The 17,156-nt window shown below is 36.8% G+C and overlaps 1 protein-coding gene and 1 long non-coding RNA gene across 27 annotated transcripts in view; both read right to left on the bottom strand.

The window, feature by feature from the left end:
- Positions 1-17,156, bottom strand: part of ROBO2 (roundabout guidance receptor 2) — a 1,015,778-nt gene that overhangs the window by 373,412 nt on the left and 625,210 nt on the right. The window lies entirely within an intron of this gene.
- Positions 10,495-16,896, bottom strand: LOC147654420 (uncharacterized). Its single transcript, XR_015285196.1, has 2 exons — positions 13,315-16,896; positions 10,495-13,267 (listed from the first exon to the last, which is right to left on the bottom strand). It is a non-coding gene; the product is annotated as an uncharacterized LOC147654420 (long non-coding RNA).

Raw genomic sequence — 17,156 nt, 5'->3', positions numbered from 1 at the left:
ACAACTAAATGGATTGCCATAAATCTTTCAATTAGAATTTATAACTTTATTAGCACAATATTTTTGAACTGATTGCATTACTTTGAAGAGCAGCTTTCATTTATTTTGTCATTTGGGGGTCAAATGTGTACAATGGCTGGGAGCTGAATACACAATAGGAAGCCTTACTTCAGCTTCACGGTGGTCTCCAGAATTTCCCTTCTCCAGAGACTACAGCCAATTTTTTTAAAGGAACACTTTGTTTGCTGTGCTGAGGTTGAACCACTTTGCCTGAATGCAGCCAAGTTTCCTCATGACACACAGGGGTCACTCTGCCAGTTTTATGGCCTGGAGAAGTCTTCATAAGAGTCATTTGCCATTGGGTAAGTTTTCAAAGGAGTGCATGTCTTTTTTTTGGTTTTGTTTAGAGCTGTTGAAATCCATGCCAAGGATCATATCTCTACACAGGGGATGAGGACCAAGTGATACTCAGTGATCCTAACAAATGTGGCTTGATCAATCAGTATCTTTGAGGTACGGGGGGAAAAAAGCAAAAGGTATCAGTCCCCTAAGAAAATTTAAGTATCTGTTTCACTGTGGTATAAGTACTCCATATTTTCTTTGCTAAGCTACAACAATTCCAAACAGCACACCTTATGGTTAAGAAGAGGAAATAAACTAAGCAATTGACTTAGATGACAACTGTTCAGCATTATGACAACACTGCTATACAAACACAGATGCATTTGTGTTAAATACACAGTCACACATACACCCCAAGAAATCAAGGGACAGCTTAATTGAATTTTTGTTTTAAGGAATTAAGTTGTACAAATTTTAGACATAACAGACAATATTTGAAATTTGGAGAAAAATCTAACTTTAAAATTCAAGAATGAAACTGTATTAGGGTAACTGAAGCTAAAGGCACTTTCCCATCTGAAGACTTAAAAAGATCAAGAGTTTCAGTGGAAAAGGGAACCTTCATAAGATGAAGGCTCAGAAATAGCCATACATTCCTTTGGGTTTTGTTCATTATTAAATGGGAGTTTGCAGAGCTCTGCAGAGTTGTCAACATACACTGGATTCTCTGGCAAGGTCTAAGGATAATTTATCAACTTTTACTGGCTGCTTGGGTGAAACTGTGAGCACAGACACAAACAACAGGTTGTTCACTGCTGTTTATATTTTGAGATGTAGGTAAAAGGTGCATGTACAGAGACACTGTGTCTAACAAGGTGCTTCAGCTCATACTTAGATGCTACAGAAAAAAGCAATTAACTGGCTCACTTGCCAGAAAGATATGGAGTCATTATTTCTTCCTTGAAAACACAGAAAATTTTGCACAAAAAGAGAAAAAAACCTTGCTAATTAAGTTATTATTAAGTAAGGAATATGTTTATCACAAAGGGGCCCCCTGCCACACCTAAATTAAGAACATATCTACATTATAACATAAGAAGTGAATCTGCCCCACTTTTTAGTTGTCCTAACTTAGATAATTCAAATAGGGGATTGCAGCCTAAGATTTGACACCCAAACACACTCAGGCACCCCAGCAAACAAGTCAAGACTTGATATTTCTATGGACAACGTGGATCTGCCATGACAGGAATCATGAGTGTCTGTCAAACATGCATGGCAACCAAAAGCCACTAAAAGAGCCAGAAATAAAAAATCAGGACAAATCACCCTCCTTCCTTCTTCCAAACACCTCCAGCCTTTAACTGACCTTTCACCCAAAAGAAAATTTATTCAGGATAGCCCAGGAATCTTGAGCTAGCTCATTTCTAAGATGTTATGGAAGGAAGTGTCAGTTGGTAGAAATCACACAGCATTAGTTCTCAAACATGTGTGCCATAAGGAGCCAAAATAACTTCTGGTTTATCTTTACACACCTCTCTTTTTCTGTCGTGAAGTTTAGGAAAGAGCCTTTAAAAATGTTAAAGGGTTAAAAAAAAATAAAAATCTTATCCACTCATAAAAAAGTGTAGTGGCAAAGTAACTATCTTCACATAACTTCTATCTACACTAGAACACTCTTAAATCTCTGAAGAAAATAGGAAAATATGTACTTAATATAATAAATGTTCATGTAAAAACAACAATTTCTTGTAGTAAAACTGCTCTTCTGTTCAAAAGCATCTCCACAGGGATTCTTAAGGAACAAAGTGGTTAAATTCCTTAAAAACTAGATTAAATAGATAGAATAGGCCAGTTTTTTCATCAAACTGCTCCTAGTTTACATTTAAGGAGACATGGCTTGATTCTCCATTCCTGGTTCCTCTTCAGATTTCATTACACTCAAATGAACCCTGTGGCTTCTGGCTGGCCACCACCAGAGTCCACATTTGTCCATGTTGCCTGTACAGAATACAGGCAGGGCAGGTTCAGCCCGACCTCTGTGCCTGTAATAGGGAGCAGAGTTAGGAAAAAGGAAATACAGGCCACCTGTGTTCAACTTTAAACCTGTCAGATGTGGTTTGTGACATTATTTCACCAGATCATTGTGCTGTCAGGATAAGACATCACAAAAATTTCTTTTGAACCTATTTTAAGGCTTGCAGTGTTAATAAAACACAGTACACTGAGCAAAAATGTGAGTCAGACCATAAAGTTTTCACACTATTGGCATAAATTTGATGTGCCTTTGTTTTTCCAGCTCTGAATCTAAAAATGTAAGCTCACAACTGCTTTTAGGAAGCTTTCTGAATTTTCTTCTCAGTATTTAGTTAGGAAAATACATTAATGCAGCTAGATATTAGAGCAATGAGCATCACCCACCGAATATAACTGTTATAGATCATTCTCTTTTGGAAAACAGCTTTCATTCTTAAGCTGACCTAAAAATTTGCTCAAAACAAACTCTACAAATTCATAAAGATTTAAAAACTCTTTCTCAATACAATGTGCATGTTCAGTTTTAAGAAAATCAGACAAAACTTACGTACTTAATTTCCCTCCTGTTTAAACTTACGTACCTAATTTCCCTCCTGTTTAAATTCCCTTTTTATTTAAAACTAGAAGTTTTTATTAGTTATGACTATATGTTTTAAAAAGCTTATTTTTAACTGAAGACCATACTGCTGTAAAAGCAAGAAGTACTTCGTGTACCTAAAACCTCATTAGATTGATCTGCATTATCCTTAACCACTGAAATGGAAAACTAAGAATATTAATATGGCAGCTTTGACATCACAACAATTGATGCAAATTCTAGGGTCTAACTTGATAATTCCTGCATGCTTCCCCCAGTGAAAGAGCAGAACTATTGTCATATTCTGAGCATATGTGTAGTTTAACCTTACTTCGTTTTTGTAACGGGGAATTGTGACAAAGAACTGGAATTCATTTTCTAAAATAACACATCTTATGTGTCAATAAAAAGAAACAAGAGAAGTCACAAGAATTAATGAGGCTGATAATAAGCCAGAGATCTCAAAAGGATATTATCAACTCTAAAGCAAGTCAAATGTCAAATTTGGGTTAAAAGTCATTTCAAGTACTGCATATATTCTTCCACACTTGGGCATAATCCCCTCTAGATTAATGCCTTCTTATAATTTTTCTCCTCTCAGTTTATTCAAAAGACTTATCAAAAGAAAAATCAAGCAGGCAGTAAAAGCCAAGGCATTTCTTGCAGTAAGAAAATAAGCAGCCATAGCACACGAAGTCTCTCAGGGCTAAAGGAGCAAATTGTGTATAAAGCTGTGCCTGTGGATGAACACTGATCAGATGCAGTGGGCAAACACAGCTCCTGTATCAACAAGAGCACAGTGTCCCACAGGAGGGACCTCCTGTGCCAGCACTGGGCCATTTCACACCAGCAGCACACCCAGCACACAAACCCTTTGGGGATAAAGAGGCATTGCCCAACAGTTTGTGAAATAAGGGTGGTAAAACTAAAATCTGTAGCAGAGAGGACTGAAACCACAGCACTTGCTCTTCCATTCTAATCAAAACCTTGAAGGAGTATTAGCTAAAAGGAGAAAATAAAAATGTGTGCTAGTACGGACTTCATACAACGTACATGGCAAATTTAATAAAATGAAAAAAAAAAGTTTCTACTGTTTCTTTATACAAAGCTTTAACTCAGATTTATTTTTATAGCGACAATATTTTTAAACTCATGAAAAAACATTAGATCTTGAAACAAAGTCCATTCATTGGTTAACTGATTACAAACACTGAAAGTAAGGTTTGAGCCTGACTTTTATTTAAGTACTAGTAATAAAACTGTATTTTAATCCTCTGGAAAAATAATATAAAAATCAATCAATTTACCTCCTCCCAAAGCATCTTTTCCCCTTGGCTGAACATGACATTAAGGGTTTCAAATGTCATACTTGTAAACTGTGTGGAATTAAAAGATGTCTCTATGGAACTGCTATATTAAATGAATCTTAAAGTGGTTTATGATTCAAAAGAATGATAGAAATTAGTACTTGAAAAACCTATGAAGTAAAAAAAGGAAAAGAAATAGGCTCTTAAGTGTTCCAGAAATAAAACTCACTAGATTAAGAACGGTAAGAATTAAGGAATACAACTCCCTGAACCTTAAAGATTAAAATCCACTACCAGTGCAAAACATTAACAATTTATTTCCATCAAGACATTCGTTACAAGCTGGTATAATGCCAACACAGCAGCTTTATTAGACTTCAACTGATGAAAGCAACACTTCCCTACAAACTCCCTCATCACATTTCATGATGTCCAAGAGATTATAGATTAAAAGTTGTATTTGCTCAAATCTACACAGAGTCAACCTCCATTCTGGCTCTGTTATCTGGACCACTTTGCAGTACCCTGAAGAAGAATGAGAACAAATAAACTTGAAACGTCTTTGCTGTGTTAGATTTCACTTCACTACTGCAACCAGCATTATTCTTATCTTTGATGTCAACAACCCAAAAGAGTATTAGATAAATTTGCTTCACTCTCAACATAAGAATCCTATTACAAGTTCCATGGGAAGGCAAAAACCAAAACAAAAAACTCCAACAATAATCCCAAGTATGTATGATATTTTTCTTTGGGTATTTTTTTCCCATTAATTTTCATATTTTTCCTAAACATTGGATCCAGTGTTTATTTGACTTGTTTTCTGAAGCAAATCCTGTTCACTATTTCCTTTACACTTCTTTTATAGTACATGATGTGTATTTGATATTTGGGCTAAGAAGCTGATGATATTGCTATTATTTATGAATGATGTTTTCACTTCCTTTATTAAAGTTCTTACCATAAGATTGAAATCACTTGGATATGTTCAGCTGCTTTAAATCAAGAAAAAAGGACTGGATTTTGTACCTCACCTTCTGATACAAGATGTTTCCCTTGTAGGTACACACAAATTTTTGAAACTAAAAATGTTAGCATAGGAGTACCAACAACTCACTGATCCATAAATAACTGTTTTGTAACCTGGAAGAACAGTAATGTGCCACCTCCATCTGGGCTTGTCTTGGGACTGGGATTCATAAAACTCCCCCTAATCTTAGGTAGGTGGTCAGACAACAATGAGATTTACTGTGTAACAGGGATGAAATTAATAGGTCTCTAAAATTATACTTGCTTTCATATGAATTTTCCAGTTTTAGACTTGAAAAATTGCTGCATATTTTCTGTTTTATAAGTGTCCAGTAGCGCTAAAGCCAAAACTTCTTTCCTTCTGAAAATCACTTTTATTTCTTGAAATGCTTAAAAAGACAAGTATCAGTGTGTTACAGCTTTGGAATTTATTATGTTTGCCACTGACCCTAGAACACTCTGCAGTAGTTTTTTTTAATAAGTGTGTTTTTCACCAAAAAAGATGATGCCCTTCTAATTCCTGTGACGTCTGTCCTATCAATCCTGAGCACAGCATTGCCAGTTCCCAGACCCATGATCACACAGGTAGCCGAGCATGTTACTGCTCAGGCAAATATGTTATGAATTCTCAGATGATGAACTATGGTAAGGCTGGATGTCAGAGGTGATGAAACTGATAATCCATCAGTAATTTTCTAACCACACCAACATCTCTGACCCATTGAACTAAATAAATGTATTTAATCACTGACTAGTCAACAGATCAGAAGGTGCCACAGGGTGAAATGAGTGCCTTGATAGAAGGAAGACAGGCACTACCTAAACCACTGTCACAAGCATCTTATCTCAGCCACTTACCCACAGAGATTCAACCTTAAACCGTACTATAGAAAAACATTTTTGTTTACAGCAAAATGCAAAACTGATCCCATAAGATTATCCTTAAGAAAATAATTCTAGCAACACGTTTCAGAATCTTTTCATGTAACCAGATGAGGTTAAAACCACAAAAAAACCCCGACCCTCCAATCACTTCTGATGAATCATAGCCCAGATAACACAATACAAGCAAAGGATGCTGCTTCCATACAAGGTTTTTCAGGACCTTTCTGAATGACGTGTTCTACCTCTGGTCTGACTGCTGCCAGTGTCCTGACTAAGAGGAATGGCAGGGTAAATCTCACACCCTTCACAGAAGTCTTAAGCAAACTTTTCTTGGCATGCAAAAACCTGATTGCATAGAAAGTGGTACTTTCCCCAGGTGTTCCTATGGCAAAACAACATGCCTGCCCAGCACTGAGTTATTAATGTCTCATTCTCCTGATGTTCTGTGTTGGCAGCCATGACAGAAAGCTTTGAACTTGTTTATTCACACTTGTTTAATTCTGTCTCCACACAGCACATCACAGCCTGTGGGGCTTGGAAGATGGATGAGTGAAACCAAGGCCACAAGGGGGTCAGGGTCAGGGTTGTCACTGAATCTCAATAACTCCATCACTCACTGTAGCAGGCACTTCAGAGGTGACCTCAACCGAGGAGTTTGGGATAGATGTGGAAAAACAGCTGGCACAAGCATACACATATTCCCTGCAGTTGATGCTACACATGGAAACAAGTATAAATCCTTACATTCACCGTGCCTTGAGCTGGTTTTATTCTACTTGGTTGTAAAAAGAAAATAAGGAAGAAAGTTGCTTTAAAAATAGCTGGTAGGTATCAAGAAGCAGCAGAAAGGCAAAAAAAAACCCATTAAAAATCAGAAAATATATATGCCAGTTTAATACTTCTGTTGTAACTAAGGGAAAGGAGAAAAAAGGGTACATGATGTTGCAGACTGGCTCTAGTACACAGTGACAGCTGAGGGCAACACAATTCATCCCACTCATATTGTACACATTGTGTGGCTGACAAAGAGAAGCTTCTTTGAAGCATAGACAGCACAGATGACAAACTCCTACTCCGTCCATTATGCAGGAATTTTAATGTGCATCAACTATAAATCCTAATTTTTAAAAGTTTATGTTTAGAATGTTTCACATATATATATACACATATATATGGATATATATATGTGTAATATTTATATATATTTATATCTCTAAAACAGATGATAGGTAAATAGCTGCATATTGCTCCGGTCCTAAACAATACTGACAATATTCAGTATAATTTGAGAGCTTTTATTCCCACAACTTTAGCAAATAATTATTCTTTTTGTAACTATATTGCACACTATATCCTGTTTGTTCACCTAGTCTGTTTGTAACTGGCAGGAATGTGGTCACAAGCTGATACTAAACTGTTCCTTCCTTATAACTCTGAACTTGTGCTTTCTACATCCACCTCATAGTAAAACACTCCGCAAAAGTGAAATTATTTCCAGGAGAGATGGAAATTAGTATTATTAGTTATCTTTAAGCACACATGCACTACTGGAATTAAAAGCATAAATTTGATCCAACCAAGTTCTCATTTGTTCAGAATGCAGGTGTATAATGAGAAAAGTGACATATAAACTTAGATCTGCACATATGCACACAGCATATCTATGATAGCCAGTCAAAATATTTTGATGAATAGGAAAATTAGAAGGTGAATTATATAAAGAATAGTCAAAGACAAGCTTTTATTCTAGAAATAGAAAACAAGTCCTTACAATCTGACCTAGCTATCTGAGAAGAAAATCCAGGTAAAAAAAAAGAAACAATAACAGGGCTCTGTCCCAGTCTCTCCAAAAAACGTAAAAGCAAAGGCTTCAGTGTAGACATCATGTAGATTAATGACACTGGCAGGGAAAAAAGTAATTCTACAATAATTTGCACATCCAATTTTTATGCCTTTCTTTTCTTGGAGGGAGGGCAGTGGAATGGTAGTGATTAGGGTTTTGAATTTTTTTATTTTTTTTTTCAGATGGTTGGTTTGCTTTTTGAAGCATTTTTGTAAGATATCGGTTTCTTAAAGACAAAGGAAACAGTTTTGTCAGGATTGCTGCAACTTCTTTCCCTAGAGCTCATTTTCTGAAAGGTTTATTTATATTAGATGCTCCCAAGGGGGAGGGTGGGAGCAAGGGAGTCATATTTCCACAGTTTTCAACAAGACTGCTACAATCAATGTTTTACATAACACATATAAAAATCTATTAAGAAGTCCAAAGTTTGCAGTAAGTGATACAGTCAGGATCAGATGCTGCTCAAATGGGAACACAAAAACATGAAGAAAGTCACCTGTCTTTTTCCAGTAGGCAGAGAAAGGTAAATAAAATGAAGAATATCCCTCATATTTTTATGATATCATACTACCAATCAAAATATTTGGCTTCTGCCTGTGGTTCTGCAATCAACATGATACATGGCTTCTAACAGATGGTTCTGAATCTCAAAGAAAACATAACTGATGTTCAGTATTGTCACCACCGACTTCCAGACAGGCATCTGTAGGAGAGGAATTTACAGGTCTGAAACAGGTAATTAAGTTGCTTCTGCAGTACAATAAAAATTGTATATCTGCTAAGGGAAGGACTAGGGACTCTAAGGTACAGATCTTCAGCATCCAGAGTGGCTTCAATCACTTTTCCCAGCTGAGTGTCCAGACTTCAGGCTACTTAATTCGTCCTCCAATAATCTGAACAAACAACAAGAATGAGACTACTTGAGGAAAATGTGACTTCTAGTTGCTGATTCTAAGTTTGAAACATAAAAGAAATAGATATAAATGAGAAGACAGAGTTAGAAGCAATGTAAATAGAACACAAAAGCAAATGCTTTCTGAAAATGAATTTAAGTGGTTTTTTGGTTTGTTTTTTTTTTTGCCATTTACTGTTCAGTAACCAAGATGTTTTGCTAGAAGAAAAACCCATTCTGACAAACACTGAAAAGTGTTAACTTTCCAGTTTGCTTCAACAACCCCAAATTTACACCAGACTGTGTTTTCCTATATGGGCTTTGTTATCAGCTTAATTTTAAAACATTCTAAATACTCTATACTTCAAGAGAAAAGGTGCAATGTGCACAAAAACAAAGGAAGCTTGACTCTATGCAAGCCTCTTTATCATAAAGACAACATTTCAGTAAAGATAACACACATCTCAGTGGCTAAGGTGAAACAGTGTTTCACCCAGATGCTTCCAACTACTCCAGGTTCTCCACTACCTGTGCCTTTTTTGAATTCCAGACAAGAACAACAATTGTCCCGAATCCACTCAATGAGCAACTTAATGTGCTTAAACTTCAAACACATGAGCTTAAACACCTCGTGTACTCCCTAAACCAGTGGTTTTTTTACTATCCAAGATGGACCATAGCACTGGATGGACCAGCTGGTGAGCCCCAGTGGGTCATTATGCCACTGCTTCCCATGTGAAATAAAAGACATGGCATGGAACTACCTCAACAGTGCTGCTCTGGAGAAAACACAGGTATTCTCACATTCTAGACACACCCAAAGTTCCATTTGGCATTTATCACTGGTAAAATACAAAATTATTGCCCTTTTATCTGTCATCTGTGTGGGGTTATAACAGTCAGCAGCTGGGGATTTTATTGTATACAATATGACCTGAAAAATAATTCCAAGCTTTGCCCATGTCATTTCTTTTGCAAGATTATTGTTCAATTTATCCTCTAAACTGAGGATATTTTTCCTCAGGTTCTCATGTATGGATTGTTTTGAGATTATAACAGAAAGAAACTACTTCCTTCCCACAAGCAATGTTTAGATGGCTCAGCCTTACTAGGTTGGTGATCACTTCATAAGCTGACAGAAACTTGTTTCCCTCTCATTTATTTCATCAAATGATTTTGCATACAAAGAGAGCAACAGGCAGATTTGAGTCCGATTAGTAGAAGTCCTCCAGCAAGATGCAGGTGGTTTAAGGAACTGCCAATTTTGAACACCAAGGCCAACATCTCTTTTGGCATACAAGATTAGGCAATGAACCCAGCAGGGCCCAACAGGGGATCATTAGACAGGAAGAATGGGATGACACTGAAAATTAGTATAGGAGAACTAATTGAAGTGGAATAATAGCAAATGCCAGGCCATATTCTTTCAAACCAATCACAGGGAAGTTTATGGCACAGTAGAGCTCATCTGTTAAAATTACAAAGGAAGAGAAAGATCTGTGTCTGACTAGTATAAAATGACTAAGAGTTACAAAATGCTTATAAAAAGTTAAAGATGACTGATAGATCAGGGACCAGTGAAGACAGTTATTAACATTAGTTTATTGTGCACAGCATGCAAGTCTTGAAATATTACATGCAATCTACCCACTCATATCTCAGAAAACATATGCAAACTAGAACAGGTGATGAATGACTACTAGGATCAAGCAAATATTTTCTAAGAAAACTCTTGAGCTTTTCTTGTTTAACTTAGCAATAACAGAGATGAGAAGTGACACCACAGTGGTCTGTAAATACAATGGAGAGAAAACAACTACAGAAAAATCAGATCACAGAATCACAGAATAGTTTGAGCAGAAATTAACCTTTTAAATGCCATCTAGTCCAACCTCCCTGCAATGAGCAGGGACATCTTCAACTAGACCAGGTTACTCAGCGGTCCATCCAACCTGACCTTGAATATTTCCGGGGATGGGGCAGCCATCACCTCTCCAAGCAGCCTGTTCCAGGGTTTTACCACCTCCACAGCAAAAATCTTCTTCCTTATACCTACTCTTGATCGACCCTCCTGCAGTTTAAAACCATTACACCTTGTCCTAAAGCAGCAGGTACTGCCAAAAAAGTCTTTCCCCATCTTGCTTATAAGACTCTTCTAATTGTTGAAAGGTTGCTGTAAGATCTCCCCAGAGGCTTCTCATCCCCGGGATAACAATCTTAATTTTCTCAGCCTTTCCTCATAGGAGAGGTGCTCCAAAAATCACAAGAACTAGCCTAAATTAAGCATGTTTATGTCTACACTGGGAACATGAAAATGATTTTTCTCACCATTAGAATGCCTAAGTTCCAAGACAGGCTTTCAACAGAAATGGAAAGAAGTGAGCTTGGGCATGAAGGGGAGGGCAATCAAAAGCTGCTTTTCAGAGTGCAGCTTGAAATGTTTCTGCACAGAATTACCAAGTACAGCTGCGTGGAATACAGGAAGTCAGCGATCCAGGACGCCCAGTTCTTTACAACTCTACATCCCTTTGTACAGTGGCAAACAGATCTATGAGACAGCAGAAAGTGACTGTGTACGCCTCCCTTCTCGATCACAATGAAGCCATTTCCCAAGTATCAGTACACATTCACATCACTGCCACTTGAAAAATTCAAGCAAGAGGAGTGGAACAAAACCACCACTTCATTTCCCACATAAATTCCACATATTAGAAATTTATACGAAGTATAAAATCTGTGTGAACTTTTTAAGTAGTATCAAAGCCATGATTAAATTTTAGTCCTCTAAGAGCAAGAGAAGTACATGTCTGAACAAAGGGAAAAAATAAGGAAGAAGGTTAAGGGTTTGGAGTCTTCAGAAAATAGAGTGATTATCAGAATAGCAATATATATAGAGAGAGACAAAGATATGTATATGTAAAATATCCACCAATATCATCCTTATAATTGCTGTTAATTACCACAGTAATGAACCTTGTTAGAATTGAGATCATGAAAAATTTGCGAAGGCATAATCTGAGCATTGCTTCAAATGAGTTCTTCTTTAAGCCTAACATTGCAGAGTAATATAACATGAATGAAGCACGTGTCAATAGCTAATATTTCCATTAACATTCAAATAGTGCTTACTGGCCTCCAAGCAAAGAGAAAAGAGGTGTAAAAATTCAGTGTTATCTTGTTCTCCTTCATTTCCCATATGAACTAAAAATCAGAAATGTCAACCAAAAAAAAAAATCAGCACACGATGATGAGCCCACTAACAGATCAATCAGGAGCTGATTTCTTTCAAGGTTTCTGTGTTGCTCAGTTGTTCCTTAGCTGTCAACATTTTCTCAGGTAGAGCATTCAGAGTATATAAACAGCACATTTGATTCTAAAAAATAAAATGAAACCAAAGTTCAGGGGAAGAAAAGGTGATAAAAATCAAGTGAGGAATGGGCAAGAAATTATTAGAAGCAGAATCAGATCAACTGCTAATACCTCCTAAAAATGTAACATGAAGTTCTTTTTTAGGTGGGGTAAAAGTGTAGGTCCTGGGCAGAAGAATTCCAAGGATAAATAAGATAACCTACAAAAAGATTCTCTAATAATTTCTGGCTCTGACAACTATTTCTTCTGCAAGGATGACAGGGATGATGCTGGTCTGTGTGAACACAGTGCATGAGAGCACATTGCAGAGACTTATTCTGTTCTTAAGTATTAATTCACATAGTGGAAACAGCTCTTGCAGCTGTTAAGGAAATTTTTCACTAGGCACACATAACCAACTGAGTTGAAGTGCTCACAACACTCTTCTGGCTTGTCTTGTATGAGCATCTATCTTTCTCTAGCATTCATTGTGCTGTGAATGTCTACCAAAAAAATAATTTATTTTAAGGCCACAGTACGAAAAAAAACAAGAAAAAGGAGAATAAAAACAAGGCCTGGTGAAACTTACAGGCATTGTAGAGCTTGATATTATGTGCAATAGAATTTTAAATATCTTTGGATTTACTTAAAATATAAGAAGTCCTTAGCTCTTTTAGCCTCAGAAACATTTAAATCTGCACGTCCAGGTGGAGTTCAAAGGGTAATAGATGAAGATGTAACAATGTGATGACTTGTGTAAATCCTAATGGATGATGGTGGGGGAAGTACTGCTTCTGCTTACATGGAAGGCATCAATGCTGAAGCACAAACAAACAGTTTGTGAGAAATCTGTTACCAACAGAATTTGGGTTATCCTAATGAAGAGCACCTCTCATAAAAATTCTAGTTAATTCTGGATACTGATACAAAGATCACACCCTCTCAAATATGTAGGTTTCTTGTCTCAGGTGAATTCAGAAGAAATAAAAATAATCAACTAAAATCAACTAAAATAAATCAACTAAAAGCTGATTATATTTATACTAATTGATACTGATTATTATTGATACTAATAAAGTAAATAATCAGAACTCTTTTTTTACTCAAAAGAAAATTTTGCAATGAGATATCAAGTCAGGTCTTGATTGATCTGATGTGTTATTACTCATCTATATTTAGCAACCTCTAATTTCTAATAATAACTAAGAGTTACTGCCCTAAAAAGAAATGCCATTTTATGTAATGTTTTCAGACAATGGTTTTCCTACTGGCTACATCCTAATTCACAGAAAAGTCTATATAAATTGGTTATTGCAAGCTTCAAAAGTACAGAGAAGGTTTAAGGTACTCACACCGTCTTACAAAATCTACTTTTTCCCAGATAATGTAATCAGATACAATTTTATTTGTTCTCTTCTACAAGAGGAATTTAATTTTCTTTAAGCATGCTGTGATAATAGCCATGATTTGTTAAATTTATTCTTAGAGAAAAAGCATGATGCTTTTCAGCATCCTGATATTGCTCATAGAGCAGACCGCAGTCTCCAGCATTCCAATTTCTACAATAATTATTCTGTCATGATGAGAGCAGAAGAGTGCCAACTTAGACAGAAAGCCTTTCATACTCTGTTTAGAAGGATGAGGGTGAGAGGGGTATAAGTAACAGCACACACTCTCCACAAGTGAAAGTAACCTCTAGTAAATCAGACTTTAAAATTACCAATAACAAAGTTAATAATGTGTTACTATCACACATTAAACAGAAACTAGATGGAAAAAAAATCATCTACCCATTTTACAGTCACATACACTGTGCTCTTCTTTCACTCTGAATATCTCAAAGAAAATTATTAACTCCATTATTATGAACATATTGCAGCCTACTGCACATGCTCCAGCAAATAGCCATCAGCATTATGATGCAGAGGTGATTGCAGAGCATATATTTTATATCACTCAGCCTTTATTCACTGAACATTTAAATATATCTGGTTTATTTGTAAAATTACTGTCTCCCATGTTTAAGATCTGACTTAGGCTTGCTTTGCAGAACACCTCTGACTTCACACTAAACTCAGTGTACTACTATTACCTCTCTTGTTACAGATAAAAACATAATTCAGTGTTGAATCTAACACAAACAGGATCATTATGTTTAGAGAGTGTTCCAAAGCCTGCTATCCAAGCAATCTGTGGCATATAAATAATGCAAGACCTCTTCTTTCTCCAAATGACTTCAGTTCAAGCAGAGACTCAGAAAGATGGAAGCCCAAATTTATACTGCCATTACAAAATTCAATCTATTTCTGGTTCTCCAACTGAATTATGACTCAGAGGCTTACACTGTTTTCTGCACCCACCCACATGCTCCCAGCCTTTGCCAACCCATGCAGGAAAAAATCCCATTTGTGAATATTCCTGAGCTTTATTATTATATTAAAATGGCAGCAAATCCCAACTAATCTGAAAAGCTTCATGTTTTCTTTTAAAGGAAAGCAAGGTAGAAAATGGGTGTTATTTCCCCTCCCCCCTGACCTCTGAACCACAACCTCCTCGCCACTAAAGCGTTCAACACCTCATTTAATCTCTCCTCGCTGCACTGGCACAGCACTGCAAAAGGAAAAGGGAAAAAAATAATCTGGGGACTTCATCAATTTTTCATGAATTTTCATTTAGGCCAAAGCCCCCATAACAGTGGTCGATAGATCAAGCTGCTGTCACATATTTAACACCTGGAGCTCCAGCTGCTCTCCCTGGGGGCTGCCGCTGAGTCCGGCTGGATCAGAGGCAGCCCTGGCCAGCGTGGGGACCCTCGCGCTCCATCCCCATCGCACATGTGGCGCCCCGGCGCTCCCAGCTGAAATCCAAGCTACGCTCGCTACTGCAAATGTGTCTCCTGATATTCCCCCTGGACAACTCCACCACGTCGCTTCCATCGCCTCAACTGGTGCATTGTTAAAAAAAAAATGGGCTTTTATTGTAAGACTCCTGGTGTTTGAATAAGAAAGCAGTTTGGTGAAAGATCAAACTCTTTCCAGCCTACTTCCCTTTCTAAATTCTCCCCCAAGAAAATTTGAACATCAACATATATCCAATAATGCCAACTCTTGTTCAATTTCAACTAAAAAATTCTAATGGAGAAAATGAAAAGAAAGATATTTTACTCTTTTGAATACAATTCTTCATAGAGTTTTAAGACTAGAACATCTGTTTTTAATGATTTAACCATGAAACAAAAACACTACATGAGAATTTGCCATGTACAATTTGGAAGACTTGTTTGACTGGTAGCATTTGCATTATTTTTTCCTCCTAAGGAAGCTCTGACTGAAGAATTAATCTGCATGAAGCACACGAGGATTTAATGCATTAAAACAATTAAATGGAGTGAGTTGTATCAATCCTAAACTGTGCCTTCAAATAACTTTTTCTTCAAAATTCCAACTATTTCCTCTTAAATATCTTCTGGAATGAAGATATTCTAAATTAAATGCAAAAATATTTTAAAAAACATTTAATATATTAATGATGTTTTTTAAGTAACTTTCAAAATGACAGTTCTTCACAGTTTTACTAGCATGGAAAAATTTTCCTGAGGATATACATCAATACAAGAATACTTGCCTAGGACTGTATGCAAGTGCTCTGAAGAGGCATGGATTTAGAAGCATACCTTATGTGCCTTAAAATGGCTGGTACCTAAATTCTTCATGCTTGGGAAAGAGGTAAACTGTTACCCAAGCAAAAAGAGCTTAGGGATTTCAGCAACTTGAAAAAACTCACTCAAAAAAAATAAAACACAAGGGTCAAATGACTGTTCAAGATGGTTTGAACCATTCTGTGTCCCAGGTGAATTTAAATTCTGTCTTTACACAGAAATATGGATACATCAGAAGATTTTCAATCCCACGGTTTTGTGGCAGGCACCCATGGAGGGGGTGAAAAAAAAAAAAAAAGAAAATTAATCACAACACTGTTTATCACATTAATGCACAAGCACAAACACATCTAACACATATACAAACCCAATAAATATTTCTTCATAAATCACTCAAAAGTTACAAGAGTATATTAGTAACTGCCAGTTTAATAAGAAAATTAAATCAAGCACAGTTTCTTACTCTAAAGCAGCACACTCAAGCACTGTAAACCTGTGAAAAGCAGCAGTTTGCTCCTCATGGCACTATTTGAGGCCACCTACAGTCAGATAATAACCCATAACTCTGTTGTCAGGAAAGGACAACCATCCTGTTTGTGGTGATGAAAACAGCTTGGCAGGGTGTGGAAAGAAGAGTTTTCAACACCATGACAGAGAGCACAAGTCAGACCGGATCGTGTGCAGCCCCAAGGACAGGGCTGCAGCATCCAGGCAACTCAACAGTTTTCCAGCAGGAGTTGAGGACAGGTGAATGGGGACTCACTGCTGACAACAGCCTGTCACCAGCGACTCATTTCCTAAGTGGGCAAATGGGCTGCTACAGACCTGCCCATCTTCAGCCCAGAAATGCTGACAGCAGAAAAACAAGTAAGAGACTCCAATTTTTCCCTGAAACTCACTCAAAAACCAGATTTACAACCAAAAATTATATCAAAATTATATCAAAAAACTATTTGCTGCAATCTTCCAAAGGATGCCTTTAATACACACCAGGCACTGCTATGTGTTTTTAAAAATCACAGCAGAATCTCTAAAATTAAATAAACAAGCAATGTATGTATTACATGTTTTTCTTTGATGAAGACCTTTCTGTAATTGCAGCCATGGTACTGCTCAAGGAAAGATAAAGCACTGTTGAAGTGAAATAGGAGAGCCTGTTTTAGACTGCTAAACCCTTTAACTGGGGGATTCAGGCAGTTAAATTTCAAAGCTATCAAAACAGTAAAAGCACAATGTTA

The sequence above is a fragment of the Cyanistes caeruleus genome, chromosome 3 (genome assembly GCF_971803275.1).
Source record: "Cyanistes caeruleus chromosome 3, bCyaCae1.hap1.1, whole genome shotgun sequence".
In the NCBI taxonomy this organism is placed as follows: domain Eukaryota; kingdom Metazoa; phylum Chordata; class Aves; order Passeriformes; family Paridae; genus Cyanistes; species Cyanistes caeruleus.
The sequence above is the reverse complement of the archived record's forward strand: the minus strand, read 5'-3'. Positions and strand labels throughout refer to the sequence as shown.